Source organism: Dreissena polymorpha, chromosome 9 (genome assembly GCF_020536995.1).
Source record: "Dreissena polymorpha isolate Duluth1 chromosome 9, UMN_Dpol_1.0, whole genome shotgun sequence".
NCBI classification, from domain to species: domain Eukaryota; kingdom Metazoa; phylum Mollusca; class Bivalvia; order Myida; family Dreissenidae; genus Dreissena; species Dreissena polymorpha.
This window is the reverse complement of record NC_068363.1, coordinates 30,194,743-30,210,755: the sequence shown is the minus strand read 5'-3', so window position 1 is coordinate 30,210,755 and position 16,013 is coordinate 30,194,743. Positions and strand designations below refer to the sequence as shown.

At 37.6% G+C, this 16,013-nt stretch overlaps 2 protein-coding genes and 1 long non-coding RNA gene across 8 annotated transcripts in view; 1 reads left to right on the top strand and 2 right to left on the bottom strand.

Annotated features, from left to right (window-relative positions):
- Positions 1-16,013, bottom strand: part of LOC127845104 (uncharacterized) — a 443,587-nt gene that overhangs the window by 133,010 nt on the left and 294,564 nt on the right. The window lies entirely within an intron of this gene.
- Positions 1-16,013, top strand: part of LOC127845103 (uncharacterized) — a 365,628-nt gene that overhangs the window by 233,695 nt on the left and 115,920 nt on the right. The gene's annotated exons all lie outside the window — the stretch shown is intronic.
- On the bottom strand, positions 8,831-14,134 carry LOC127845116 (uncharacterized). The gene is made up of 3 exons (XR_008033066.1): positions 14,092-14,134; positions 12,713-12,807; positions 8,831-8,976 (listed from the first exon to the last, which is right to left on the bottom strand). It is a non-coding gene; the product is annotated as an uncharacterized LOC127845116 (long non-coding RNA).

The following is a 16,013-nucleotide window of genomic DNA, read 5'->3' as shown; positions in this document are numbered from 1 at the left end:
CATATAAGGAAAAATGCCCCGCCCCCTGGAGGCCATGTTTTTCAAGCAATCACAACCAATTTAAACATTGGCCAATATATCATTAGGGCAAATCTTCTGACCAACTTTCATGATGATCATACAATAAATGTGGCCTCTAGAGTGATAACAAGGAATTAATACAGCTATATTATGACCAAGAGATGTTTTTGTCAGAAACACAATGCCCCCTAATGCACCGCTTTTTTTTACCTTTGACCTTGAATGATGACCTTGACCTTTCACCACTGAAAATGTGCAGCTTCGTGAGATACACATGCATGTCAAATATCAAGTTGCTATGTTCAATATTTCAAAAGTCATTGAAAAACTTTACTATATTAAAGTTTTAAATTTTCGACCTTTGACCTTGAAGGATGACCTTGATCTTTCACCACTCAAAATGTGCAGCTCCATGAGATACACATACATGCCAAATATCAAGTTGCTATGTTCAATATTTCAAAAGTTATTGCAAAACTTCACTATATTCAATATTTCATTTTTTGACCTTTGACCTTGAAGGATGACCTTGACCTTTCACCACTCAAAATGTGAAGCTGCATGAGATGAACATGCATGCCAAATATCAAGTTGTTATGTTCAATATTTCAAAAGTTATTGCAAAACTTTACTGTAAGGTTAAAGTTTTGGGACAGAATGACAGACAGAAAGAAAGACAGACATGCCAAAAACAATTTACCCCCAATCTATCAATCAGGGGGCATAAAAATGCCCCGCCCCCTTGGCGGCAATGTTTTTCTACCAATCGGCGTCATTTTCGAACTCGTCCAAGATAACATTGGCATGAATTTTCTGACAAATTTTTATGAAGATCGGACAACAAATGTGGCGTCTAGCGTGTTAACAAGGTTTTACTAAAGCCATATTTAGCCATATATTGAAAAATACCCCGCCTCTTAGAAACCGTGTTTTTAAAGAAAACGTTACCATTTTCAAACTCATCCAATATATCATTGACTGGATTTCATGAAGATTGGACGATAAATATGGCCTCTAGAGTGTTAACAAGGCAAATGTTGACGCCGCATAACACACGACGACGGACAAAAGGCGATCACAAAAGCTCACCATGAGCACATTGTGCTCAGGTGAGCTAAACATGTTCAGATGTTTTGTGTGTACCTAAAAAGCATGCAAAATGAGGAGAAGAAACATGGAGCAAGGCTACGCAACATGCTGTTTTACGCCATATCTTCTCCAATACTTACCATATCCCCACTTAGCAGCCAAGTGCAGTGGAGTCTCTCCTATATCATTTACCGCATCCCCACTTAGCAGCCAAGTACAGTGGAGTCTCTCCCATATCACTCACCGTATCCCCACTTACCAGCCAAGTGCAGTGGAGTCTCTCCCATATCACTCACCATATCCCCACTTAGCAGCCAAGTGCAGTGGAGTCTCTCCCATAGCACTCACGGTATCCCCACTTAGCAGCCAAGTACAGTGGAGTCTCTCCTATATCACTCACCATATCCCCACTTAGCAGCCAAGTGCAGTGGAGTCTCTCCCATATCACTCACCGTATCCCCACTTAGCAGCCAAGTGCAGTGGAGTCTCTCCCATATCACTCACCATATCCCCACTTAGCAGCCAAGTGCAGTGGAGTCTCTCCCAAATCATTGCCTGAGTTTACATCAACACGACTCCTTAGGCTGTCCAAGAACAGAATGGCTTTCACACACTAAAATGAACGTGCAATGTGGACATATTATAATATTAGCAGCGCTCTGGGAAAACAGGGCTTAATGCATCTGCATTAAGTGTTGTCCCAGTTAAGTGTTGTCCCAGTTAAGTGTTGTCCCAGTTAAGTGTTGTCCCAGATGATCCTTTGCAATCTCCGTGTCAACTGGCGTTTTGCTAAGATATGTTAAACAATAACATAAAACGGGACAGCGTAGTCCCTGATTAGCCCGTGCAGATGGCACAGGCTAATCTACGACGCTGCACAGGCTAATCTGAGACGATATTTCCTTTAGAACAATAACATAAAACGGGACAGCGTAGTCCCTGATTAGCCCGTGCAGATGGCACAGGCTAATCTACGACACTTCATTCACATGTATTAGGCCCGATTTACCCAGAGTGTTAGTCAGAGTCAGACAAGAGTGTTTGCTTATTGTTAATACTAATCTAAATATCACATCTAATATGGGGCTTGTCCTCAGCATTTTGGGTATATGACCCGTGAAATTGGGCATTTTAGAATCAATTTACTTTAAATTGGGAAAATTAGTATTGCTTGATTTTTAACTTTTAAATAATTATTGAAACAAATTGCATGACATATAAAATACTTAACATTAAGATATCAGTACAAAAAGTATTGATGAATTTAGCAATGAACAATATGTTAGTTTTATAACCCTGAATAACTACTACATTACGGAACTATGCATCATTAGGTATTTCGACATATTGAACATTATTTGTTAAATGCCTTTATTTACTTCCTCATGTCCATTTTAGGCACATAAATGCAGTTGAATGTTGCCTTCATTGTCTATGGCTCGCACTTAACCCCCAAAATGAACGAAGAGTAACTAAAAATACAAAAGAGTTATAAGTACAAGAGATGCCTTCACAGGTGTCAAGCCTTTCTAACCATTTACCACTAAGTGTGAAGCCTATCTAACCCTTTACCACTAAGATACGTATTTTAACGCATTTGTAGTCATAAATATGTATGATATGTCTTTGTAAAGAAAGTCTCTTCTTAGCAAAAGTCTAGTTTAAGCGGAAAGTGTCATCCCTGATTTGACTGTGCGCACTGCACAGGCTAATCTGGGACGACAATTTACGCACATGCATTAAACCCCTTAATCACAGATCATCGCCCAAATCATGCTTTCATAGTTTTAGTAAGGCTCTGAGGAAGGGGCTCTTGTCTTCAATAATGTTGAAACAAGAAAACGTCGGAGATGGGTGATGCTCCCCAAAGGTTATTTTTGTCACAATATTGCACTTTATATTCAGATAAAAGGAAACCTCTTGAGGGGCATAACTTATAATAAGATGGATGGTTTAGCAACTTTAAAATGTCAAAGGGCCATAACTCTCCAAAAAAATCATATAACCAGAACCCACAAATAACATGCGCATTTCCTCAAAGTAGTTAAGCTTCCCATAAAGCTTCATTGAATTCTAATCAGTAGTTGGGGAGAAATAGCCCGGACAAGTATTGCACTATATGTACAGTTTAAAGAAAATTCAAAGGGCCATAACTCTGTGAAAAATCATCTGACCATAACCGGCTGATAATATGCACATCTCCTGTTGGTAGTGAAGCTTCCCATAAAGTTTCATTGAATTCTGGTCATTTGTTGCGGAGAAATAGCCTGGACAAGAATTTCACTATATGTACAGTTAATGGAAAATTTCAATGGCCATAACTCTGTGAAAAATGATCCGGCCAGAACCCGCTGATAATATGCACATCTTCTCTTGGTAGTGAAGCTTCCTATAAAGTTTAATTTAATAACGGCCATTAATTGCTGAGAAATAGCCCGGACACAAATTGTGCACGGACGGACGGACACACGGACACAAGGACAAAGCGGCGACTATATGCTACCCAGGGATAACTTTGGCACATTTTCATTGATGGGCAAATACATTTTAGGCGTAGGTTTCATTGAAACCTGGATGAAAATTATATGAATACATATAATGTGAGAGGGTTTAGCCTAAGATTGGCAACAGAATTAAACAAAACCCTGTTATGCTTTAACATTTAAATTTCTTAAAATAAACACACTTCATGAAATTTCTACCTGATTTTAGTTCAAAAATTGACCATTATTTGACAAGCATTTTAAATTGTGTAAACACTTTCAATTTGTTGCCTTATTTTTTTTTCAAATATATTTAACAATTACAGCGGGACTACACAATTATTAAACTGTAATATAATGCGTTATCCTTATTAAGTCTGTCAGTAAAAAATTGCTTGAATTTGCAAATTCAAACTTAACCAATTTTGTGATTCTCATAAGTTAGATAGGTAGGCCCATACACAATAAAGGCTTTTGAATGAAACCTCATAAAGTATAAAACAAGTCTACATCGATGAAAACTGGGCTTAATACATGTGCATAATTTCTTCCCAGATTAATCTGTACAGTCTGCATCAGATAATCAGGGACGACACTTTCCGCTTTTATTGAATTTTTCTTAAAAAGGAAGGCTCCCCTGAACGAAACTCAAGTCTATGTGGTAAGTGTTGTCCCAGATTAGCCTGTGCAGACCTGTGGTAAGTGTTGTCCCAGATTAGACTGTACAGACCTGTGGTAAGTGTTGTCCCAGATTAGACTGTACAGACCTGTGGTAAGTGTTGTCCCAGATTAGCCTGTGCAGACCTGTGGTAAGTGTTGTCCCATATTAGCCTGTGCAGACCTGTGGTAAGTGTTGTCCCAGATTAGCCTGTGCGGACCTGTGGTAAGTGTTGTCCCAGATTAGCATGTGCAGACCTGTGGTAAGTGTTGTCCCAGATTAGCCTGTGCGGACCTGTGGTAAGTGTTGTCCCAGATTAGCCTGTGCAGACCTGTGGTAAATGTTGTCCCAGATTAGCCTGTGCAGACCTGTGGTAAGTGTTGTCCCAGATTAGCCTGTGCAGACCTGTGGTAAGTGTTGTCCCAGATTAGCCTGTGCAGACTGCACAGGTCCATCTTAGATGACATTTGACGCACTTGCAATAAGTCTGGTTTGCTTAGAACGTGGATAAAACACACACATTTTACTCACAATGATGTTTTGATGTCTCTTCAATGCCGCCATGTGCAGTGGAGTGCGGCCCAGGACATCGGAGGCATCGGCAAGGCAACCGTTCATGGATTAAATGTCTATTAGTCCTGCCTGGACGTATAGTGCGGCCAAATGGAGAGCTGACAAGAAAAAGAGATTTCCTTAAAACATGAGTCATGCTCTGGGAATACCGGGCTTTATTAGCGCAAATGGGAGTCCCAGATTAGCCTGTGCAGTCTGCACAGGCTAATCAAGAACAATACTTTCCGCTTTCATGGAATGTTTCAGAAGATATTATTGAGATAAATGTTCTCACCAATTAATTTGCCTGAATTTCGAGCAATGAAAAAGGCTTCCACTGTGTTTACATAGTGAATGTCGATGACTGACGGTAGACATAGATATAAAACAATATATAAAAAAACAGATTTATTTTATGATTGAAATTTTTGACAACACTTAACTAAATTCATCTGATTCTGCGACCTTTGTAAAAATAAAATGCTTCATGTACGTCAAATTTGCAAACCTGTCAACATAATCATGCATTCCATTTAATATACATTGATGATGTTAATAATTATGACAATGTTTAATGATGATGATGTTGATGATAAACTTAATAGTAAATTATCACCTCCAACTCACATTATTAACTTTATAATTGAGCCCATTTCACGGTCCACAAATCTGAGAAATATTTAAATTTGCCCTCCACAACTCGAGATGGTTGCAGTTAAATTTGTTAAATCCATATAAGGATTACTGGTATGTGATTCGTTCACATCTAATTTTGAGATACACATTTAAATTTCATAAATAATCTAAAGAAAGCGTTGTATTTCACATAAATATATATAAATAACATGTTTGATGTATTAATTGAACGTACAATATTCATTGAAAGTACAATACAGAACAAGAGCACTGCATAACGGGTGCCAAAGCTCGGCTGTACTGTACAAGTACTGGTTCTAGGCCCAGGAAACGGACTCGAGAGCATTTCAAATAAGTAGGAATTACTTTCTATGCAATCGAGCTAAAATAAATAGGTTTAAACTAAACTAAAACTCGGCTGCGGGTGCAGTTTTGAATTAATTAAAGCTTGTAAGAATTTTTTTGAGAGTTCACAGTGACCTTGACCTTTAACCTAGTGAACCAACAATGGGTGTGGCATGTAGAACTCATCAAGGTGCATCATCATATGTAGTTTCAACGTTGTAGGTGGAAGCACTTTGATTTTAGAGGCAAAGGTCAGTTTTTAGCACGACGCGGACAGCGGACGCCTGACGGCGGACGACCAGCTGGCTATGACAATACCTCGGGATTTCTCCGAAAACAGCCGAGGTAATAACAAACTTCACTTATAAAGGTACTAACCAGTTTGGAATAGGAGTGTATTATTTGGTACATGTAGATTAACAGGAAGAAGGTCATCTGTCGCCGTCATTAAACATAAGAGTGATAAGAACCACTATGTACACAATGTATTCAAACATATTACCAAAATAATTTCAATGTTGACAAATATTAAACAAGGGACAAAATTGTCACAAAACCAGGTTTTCATTGTGAAAAAAAAATCTGATAAAGGGAGAAAACTCAAACTGAACTTTTGAAATGACCAAAAAAAATTAACCCCCTTTGTAAGTTTTATTTTTTTAATCTATTTTTAGTCGTGGCGACCTTGACATTGGAGATATTGACGTGATTCTTTCGTGGGACACACCGTCCCATGATGGTGAACAAATGTGCCAAATGATTTTAAAATCTCACAATGAATGACATAGTTATGGCCAGGACAAGCTCATTTATGGCCATTTTTGACCTTTGAACTCAAAGTGTGACCTTGACCTTGGAGATATCGACGTAATTATTTCGCGCGACACACCGTCCAATGATGGTGAACAAATGTGCCAAATGATTTTAAAATCTGACGATGAACGACATAGTTATGGCTCGGACAAGCTCATTTATGGCCATTTTTGACCTTTGAACTCAAAGTGTGACCTTGACCTTGGAGATATCGACGTAATTATTTCGCGCGACACACCGTCCAATGATGGTGAACAAATGTGCCAAATGATTTTAAAATCTGACAATGAACGACATAGTTATGGCCCGGACAAGCTTATTCCGCCAGCCCGCCAGCCAGCCCGCCAGCCAGCCAACCAGCCCGCCCGCATTCGCCAATCTAATAACCAGTTTTTTCCTTCGGAAAACCTGGTTAACAAAAAACTTTTGTAGAATAAACAGTAAACAGTAAATTTAGAATAACTTGTGTAAACCGGTAAAAAAATAATTAAAACAAGGGACAAAATTGTCACAAAACCAGGTTTTCATTGTGAAAAAAAATCTGATAAAGGGAGAAAACTCAAACTGAACTTTTGAAATGACCAAAAAAAATTAACCCCCTTTGTAAGTTTTTTTTTTTTTTAAATCTATTTTTAGTCGTGGCGACCTTGACATTGGAGATATTGACGTGATTCTTTCGTGGGACACACCGTCCCATGATGGTGAACAAATGTGCCAAATGATTTTAAAATCTCACAATGAATGACATAGTTATGGCCAGGACAAGCTCATTTATGGCCATTTTGACCTTTGAACTCAAAGTGTGACCTTGACCTTGGAGATATCGACGTAATTATTTCGCGCGACACACCGTCCAATGATGGTGAACAAATGTGCCAAATGATTTTAAAATCTGACGATGAACGACATAGTTATGGCTCGGACAAGCTCATGTATGGCCATTTTTGACCTTTGAACTCAAAGTGTGACCTTGACCTTGGAGATATCGACGTAATTATTTCGCGCTACACACCGTCCAATGATGGTGAACAAATGTGCCAAATGATTTTAAAATCTGACAATGAACGACATAGTTATGGCCCGGACAAGCTTATTCCGCCAGCCCGCCAGCCCGCCAGCCAGCCAGCCAGCCCGCCAGCCAGCCAGCCCGCCAGCCAGCCAGCCCGCCCGCATTCGCCAATCTAATAACCAGTTTTTTCCTTCGGAAAACCTGGTTAACAAAAACAAACCATGGATGTTCCAAAATACAATTTCTATAAAGACTTCTGTATTCAATGAAAATCTTACATTTCAAGAATTTTGAAAGCAAACTACCACAGCCGTAAAACAGTGGTAAAATTGATACAGAAAATAGGGAACTCAAAAATCTCCAACTAATATCTGTATACATGTCTCAAGAAAAATAAAGATCACCTCCAATAAAGTTTGAAAAGGGCATGAATTTTAGGCATTCATTACAAAACATAACACTTTTTTTTCTCATATGTTTTATGCACATTTTCAATTTCCAGTGGATTTATTTAAAATATCAATAAGCGGTTTGCCTTATAGTCTCATATAGTATACACAATCAACAGACACTTGTAACGACCATAAATAGTGACAAGTTTGCTCCTTAATTTTTGCTAAAGCTGGCAATGTTAAAATTTATTTTATGCTTTCTGTTGGTTTATAGAGATATATCAGTGAATTAAAACTGATAAGTTACTGTTCAAACAGTGAAAATTATCGATAATTTTAATTGCTTTACTGGAAATACTTTTTATATATGTTTGGTTTCCCCATTGTGACCCAAAATTTTACCAAGGGCGGCTACTCTCTGTTCAATGTGTATAACAACATACGGATTAGCCCCCCTAGCTAACATGTAATGTAATCGGGGCGCCAAACAAGGAAATAGATTGTCTGGAATGGCAAAAAATACAAAAATAATCACTTCAAAGCATTAATTAAAAAGAAAATGTGTTGGATTTCATGGAATATCGATTAAAATTGACTTGTGATCATAGAAAAGTATTTTTTCCCTTGTGGCTGCAAGTTTCACTTGTGAATTAAAATGGATATTCCACCAAATCCAATAAATATCCTCCATCTCTCTTACTGTCATCACTTTTTGCAGCTTCCACAGGCCTCGTACGAAGCGTCACGACATGTTTGAAGCACTGTAGACGCTCGAGAGGCGTACTGAAGTCGTTCAGCTTGGACAGCTCTTTCCATGAGCCCGGCAAATTCTCCTCGTACTCGTGCGCGCATATGCAGGTGTACTAGACGTGTCTCCACCAAGTTAGGGTTCTTCTTGTTCAGATTTGAGTCATTTCTCTTCATGCAGTTGGTGATGGTAGCAAACAGGTGCTTGTGGACCACGTTCACTAGGTAGTTCTAAAAATTTAAAAGGAAATTCATAATTAATTGTTTTATAGAACTTATAAGTTAAGTAAGGGAGCATAACTAAACAAAGAATAAACAAGAGATGTGTTCTTCAAAACACAATGCCCCTTATTGCGCCGCTTAGAAATAAAAAATCGTTGTCCTTTGACCTTGAAGGATGACCTTGACCTTGAACTTCCACCACTCAAAATGTGCAGCTTCATGAGAACACCGCTTTGAAATTTGTATTATTTTTTTACCTTTGACATTGAAGGATGACCTTGACCTTGAACTGCCACCACTCACAATGTGCAGCTTTATGAGAACGCGCTTTGAATTTATTTTTTTTTACCATTGACCTTGAAGGATGACCTTGACCTTGAACTTCCACCACTCAAAATGTTCAGCTCCATGAGATACACATACATGCCAAATATCAAGTTGCTATCTTCAATAGTTTCAACAGAGCTCCAATAAAATGTTGGTCAAATTCTTATTTACTCCCTATTTTAAAACTTAATTCTTATTTTACCCCCTATTGATAAAATTAATTCTTAACAATATATTACAAAATAATTGTGTATTCATTGTTTTTGACACATCAACAAATTGAGTCATTTTCGCATGAGCTTATAAATTCATCAATTATTGACGAAACCATGCTTTGGGTATTTGAACCTAATTGAAAGAATGCATGCAGCATAGACTTTCGACACTGAAATGGCTTTTTTGCCTTCTACGCTTCGGTCGGCCATTTTGATTTTTTATGTAAAACGGTCACTGACACTTCGGCTTAGGTCATAATGGCCTTTTGGTCACCGTTAAAGTCATATCAAAAACTATATTTAACATTTAATTTTAATGACATTTTGAATAGGTATACAGTATATTACTTGTGTATAAAAATTATGATAAAGGTAATTAAAAAGGTACAATAAACAGTAATGACTCGCCTGCAATACTAGGAGAACAGAATCGAGACCGTTTGGCCTTTCGACTGTTCTTAGGTGTGGCTCTTTCTCACAGCAAACGCTTGAGTGACGTTGACTTAAAGTTGTAGTTTTAATTGAGCGCCTAGACGAGTCAGAACCGGGATGAAATGTTTACCGTATATAATTTGCTACTGGCAGTTTTATGCACGTTCAAAAATTTTGAATTCCTGTTTTATTTTTTCAATGCGTAACTTAACGCAAAGATTTTAAATCTAAATTATTATTTAAGAAATTTTATTCGTTTTTAGGCCTTTACGCATGTTATCTGGAGCACTGGTGAAAAAGTTATGGCCAATGTTAAAGTTTTTGGACGGACAGACAGACGCCATATATTAGACATTTGACTTTGAAGGATGACCTTCACCTTCACCTTTCACCACTCAAAATGTGCATCTCCATGTGATACACATGCATGCCAAATATCAAGTTGCTATCTGAAGCGACATAGAAGTTATGAGCATTTTTCGAAACATAAACGCAAAACCTAAACGCAAAGTGTGACGGAAAGACAGACAGACGGACGGTCCGATGACTGTATGCCATTCTTTGGGGCATAAAAATAATTTCAATTAATTAAAAAAGCTCACCATGAACACTGCATGCGCAGGTGAGCTAAAAGACATCAAGAACGGCTAATTCCCATTGTCACTCCATACCACATTTTATTATACAAGATCAGGACATTTGTTAAAAAGCCAACCATTTGCAAGCTTACTAACACATTTCCTGGATAAGTTTAATATGACATAGGAACAAGTGTCAGATCTTCTAAATCACATGCTTTTAAATTAACATTTAATTAACGTTCTGATAAAAAGGAAAATTGTTTTCACTACGTTTTGTGAAACAAAAAGTAGCAGATGAAGATGCTATGTTTCAGAACTTAACCAAACCTTAATTGAGTTATAAAAAAAGAAAAGTTTAAATCTGTATGCAGGTCTTGATATTCACAATAGTCTCACTGATCTGGGCAATCTAAAACAAAATAAGACGCAGCTTGCTGTTTTAAAGATGATGCTATAGTCGTATTAACAACAAGAAATGTGTCCACAGGACACGGATGCCCCCAACTGTAACTTTGTCACTACATAAAAGTATAACTGTGTAAACGCTTGGTAGAAGTTATTAGCTTTTTTCAAATCGTAAACGCAGATTTCGAACCTAAACGCGGACCCTAAGTTCAAGGTCAAGGTCACAGGGGTAAAAATTTGTGTGCGTATGAAAAGGCCTTGTCCATATACACATGCATGTCAAATATGAAATTGCATCTGAAGCGACAAAGAAGTTATGAGCATTTTTCGAAATCTAAACGCAAAGTGTGACGGTCAGACAGACAGACAGACAAACGGACAGTCCGATCACTATATGCCCTCCTTTGAGGGCATTAAAATGTCTTAGAATATCAAAATAAATCAGAAAGTCATATAAACTAGAGAGCGGACAACATGCTTAATCCTTGAAATGCACTAAGTGACCCCGTGACATAGTTTTAGACCCGGCATGACCCATATTCGAACTTGACCTAGATATTGTCTTAAGACAACTTTTTACCATGTTTAGTAAAGATCAGATAAAAACTACTTCAATTAGAGAGCGGACACCATGCTTAATCCTTGAAATGCACTAAGCGACCCCGTGACCTAGTTTTTGACCCGGCATGACCCATATTCGAACTTGACCTAGATATTGTCTGGATACAACTTCTGACCAAGTTTGGTAAAGATCGGATGAAAACTATTTGAATTAGAGAGCGGACACGAAGTGTGACTGACCGACCGACCGACCGACCGACGGACAGTGCGAAAACTAAATACCCCCTTTTCTTCGAAATGGGGGCATAAAAAGAAAAAAAAAATGAAACAAAATAAAACATCTGGAAAATTCAATTCATATAAAATGGTTCCGGCAACTAAGAAAAAAGTTCAGTAACTTGTTGTTCCTGTATTGTAGACATAAATAATTACCACCAGACTGTCCTTCAGGACTAACTGCATGGCTCTCGTCACCTGACCAGACATCAAATCCTGAAGTAGAAGAAAAAACCAGCGTTTTATGATCAATGAACTTGAGAAGTCTAATTTATTGAATGATGACCATAATATTCAATCCTTCAAAACACCTATCTGTTTTAGGTGTTTTGATAGTGAATTTCCTTAGAACATTGGAACTTCATCTATTCATATTTGGAAATAGCTTAAAAATATGAATCCAGCGATTTCCCTCTCTATTAATATGGTACCAGTAAACAGTACCATTCCCATATCTGATACATGTGTTTGAACCTTTTTTGAATCCATATTATCTAATAAACAGGGCTAATTTCCCAAATTGGACCAGATCTCGTGCCATTCCCCAAAAGGTAAGGAGGAAAGCTGTTTATACCCGATTGTATTTGTTTTCAAACAGCTTCAAAATCTATCCCCTAAAGTTATTTAATAGTTTCACTGACAAAAGCGACACTTTTTCACTATTGATAATATAGTTTCTGTTTTTGTAAAGTAACTGTTTTAAGTGTTTTAAAAGTTAAGCAGAAAGCTACATCAAACGGACTCTATTCAAGGGTTGGCTTCACTACGCTTTCTCAAACCCTTCCGAACCAATAGAATGTTACTTGATTTTTTAATTTGTTTACTAACACATATGTCAACTAAAAGAAGACCAATACATTAAAATGATAACAATAAAGTCAAATAAATAACTTGATCCAAAAACAATCTAAAACTGGCCGCTACAAATTGGATCAATCGATCCTGTACCACAAGTGCAGGAGTGACAGATCCCGAGAACTTCTGATAGTCTATGCAGAATGTCAGCAACAACTGGTCAAGATTCTCCTTGGTTTTGGCACTTCCTGTCAAACAGAGCTCTTTAAAGTAATCGTAACTTTCTGCGAACTATTTAATTTAGCTTTATCGTTTTAACAACCTAAGGTTTATTTAAACGCTTTCGAGTACATTCCTTTCTTGTAAATAACCATAACGTGGTTTCTTTTTTGTGGAGATCTAAAGAAGCCCCCACAGTGGGAATCAAACCTGTGAACTCCCAGTTTAAATCTTGATTTAAAAAAAATAAGGAAAATTTCTCTGTCTTTCATTGTTGTATTTACTGTTGAGAAAAGTATGCCTCATTTGCATTTACGCCAGCGCAATGATCTCTGCACTACATGCATTGATGAAGTCCTGAAGAATGCTATTCAATACTACCAAGAGATGTGTTTGTCAGAAACACAATGTCCCCTATTGCGCCGCATTGAAGCCATATATTTGACCTATGACCTTGACCTTTCACCAATCAAAAAATGCAGCTCGAGGAGATACACATGCATGCCAAATATCAAGTTGCTATCTTCAATAATGCAAAAGTTATTGTAAAACTTTAACCAAGGTTAACGTTTTGGGACACACACAATGAATGAATGAATGAATGTTAGACGGACAGACAGGCTAAAAACAATATGCCCTCGATCTTTCGATCCGGGGGCATAACAAAAACTTTGAAATTTTACTTTAAATAATGGGTTGAGTCATTTTGATGACATATTTCACATTGAAAGTTCTATTACTGAAACAAATTGTTGTTTGTAAAATAGTTATGACTGCCCCCTCAAGGTTAAAATTAATGTTCCCATATATGATGTTTTTTGGTAAACATTACATCGTACATATTTAATTGCATTTTCAGCATGAATATGATGATCTTATATTGAATAATTGTTAGAAAACACATATGATAATAGTTAAACAGAATCGACATAATTACAACAAGAGATGTGTTTGTCACAAACACAATGCCCACTACTGCGCCGCTTTCAGTTTGATACATGTTTTTTTACCTTGACCTTGAAGAATTACCTTGACCTTTACCTTTCACCACTCAAAATGTGCAGCTCTATGAGATACCCATGCATGCCAAATATCAAGTTGCTATGTGAAAGGACATAGAAGTTATGAGCATTTTTCGAAACCTAAATGCGAAACCTAAATGCAAAGTGTGAAGGAAGGACAGACGGACGGACGATCCGATCACTATATGCCCTCCTTCGGGGGCATAAAAACATACATGATAAACAACTATAAACAGGCTTCAATTCACAACAGACTGAGATTATTTTAATGAATTTAAAAAGGGCACTTACCTATGACTTGCTGACCCTTGACCTTGTTTCGTAAGACATGCTTACACAACCCACTCATTTGGGTGACAGTCTCTTGCAGGTGAAACCCCTCCCCTGAAAGTTTCATCCCGGATGCACATGTTTAAAGCTATTCTAAAGAAAGCACAAGTAGTTTGAACAGTAAAATAGTATTTAACAAACACAACCCTTATACAAAACACAGTAGAAGCTGAAGTAAACATCAACAAGAGATGTGTTCGTCAGAAACACAATGCCCCCTATTGCGCCGCTTTGAAAAAAATAAAATTTACCTAAGACCTTGAAGGATGACCTTGACCTTGAACTTCCACCACTCAAAATGTGCAGCTTCATGAGAACGCCGCTTTGAATTTTTTTTTATTTTTTTTTTTGACCTTGAAGGATGACCTTGACCTTGAACATCCAGCATTCAAAAATGTGCAGCTTCATGAGAACGCCGCTTTGATTTTTTTTTTATTATTTTTGTTTTTTGTTTGACCTTTGACCTTGAAGGATGACCTTGACCGTGAACTTCCACCACTCAAAATGTGTAGCTTCATGAGATACACATGCATGCCAAATATCAAATTGCTATCTTCAATATTGAAAAAGGTATGGCCAATGTTAAAGTTTTCGGACGGACAGATGCCATATATTTGACATTTGACCTTGAAGGATGACCTTGACCATCAGCTTTCACCACTCAAAATGTGCAGCTCCGTGAGATACACATGCATGCCAAATATCAAGTTGCTATCTTCAATATTGCAAAAGAATTAATAAAATAAGCGATTTGGGCCACATATATTTGACCTCTGACCTTGAAGGATGACCGTGACCTTGACCTTTCACCACTCAAAATGTGCAGCTCCATGAGATGCACATGCATGCCAAATATCAAGTTGCTATCTTCAATATTGCAAAAGTATTTATAAAATAAGCGATTTGGGCCACATATATTTGACCTCTGACCTTGAAGGATGACCTTGACCTTGACCTTTCACAACTCAAAATGTGCAGCTCCATGAGATACACATGCATGCCAAATATCAAGTTGCTATCTTCAATATTGCAAAAGTATTCATAAAATGAGCGATTCTGGCCACATATATTTGACCTCTGACCTTGAAGGATGACCTTGACCTTTCACCACTCAAAATGTGCAGCTTCATGAGATACACATGCATGCCAAATATGAAGTTGCTATCTTCAATATAGCAAAAGTTATTGCAAAATGTTAAAGTTGGCGCAAACAGACAGACCAACAGACAGACCAACAGACAGGGCAAAAACAATATGTCCCCCACTACTATAGTGGGGGACATAAAAAGTTATGGCCATAAAAGTTTTTGGACGGACAGTAGGGCTGTCACGATTCACCGGTATATCGGTATATCGCGGTGCATGTCGTGAAAAAAATCGCACTGCGGTACGGCGTTGCCGATCCGGTTTTGTTAATATTATCATATTAGCACAGATATGAATATATTACATAATTATTTTGATATAGATATCGTTTTGAAAACTGTAGAAGCGATTCAAATGGGCTAAATAAATAATCCGTTCATATCCAGGTCAAGCAAGCGCTTCCACTGGTAGATGTTTAACTTTCACGTTTAAAATACGGCGATGTATGGGTCCGTACCTTTTTTGGAATTTGGGACAGATTTCCTTTGCAAATAAGTTCATAATTATCCAAAAGATGTTTACTCTATTTCTTAGTTTCTTTCTTAAGTATATTGATCGTTCAAAGCATGGCACTTCCAAATCATGTTATCTTAAGATTATGAATAAGTCGAGGAAGAGTCAGAACGCTACGGATTTTCAATACTGGGCCCGCTGACACCGCATTTTAAACATGCCCTTGAAGCCTTCGATTTACACAGATCGTAGTCACAGCTATTGTAAACAACATGGCGGACATT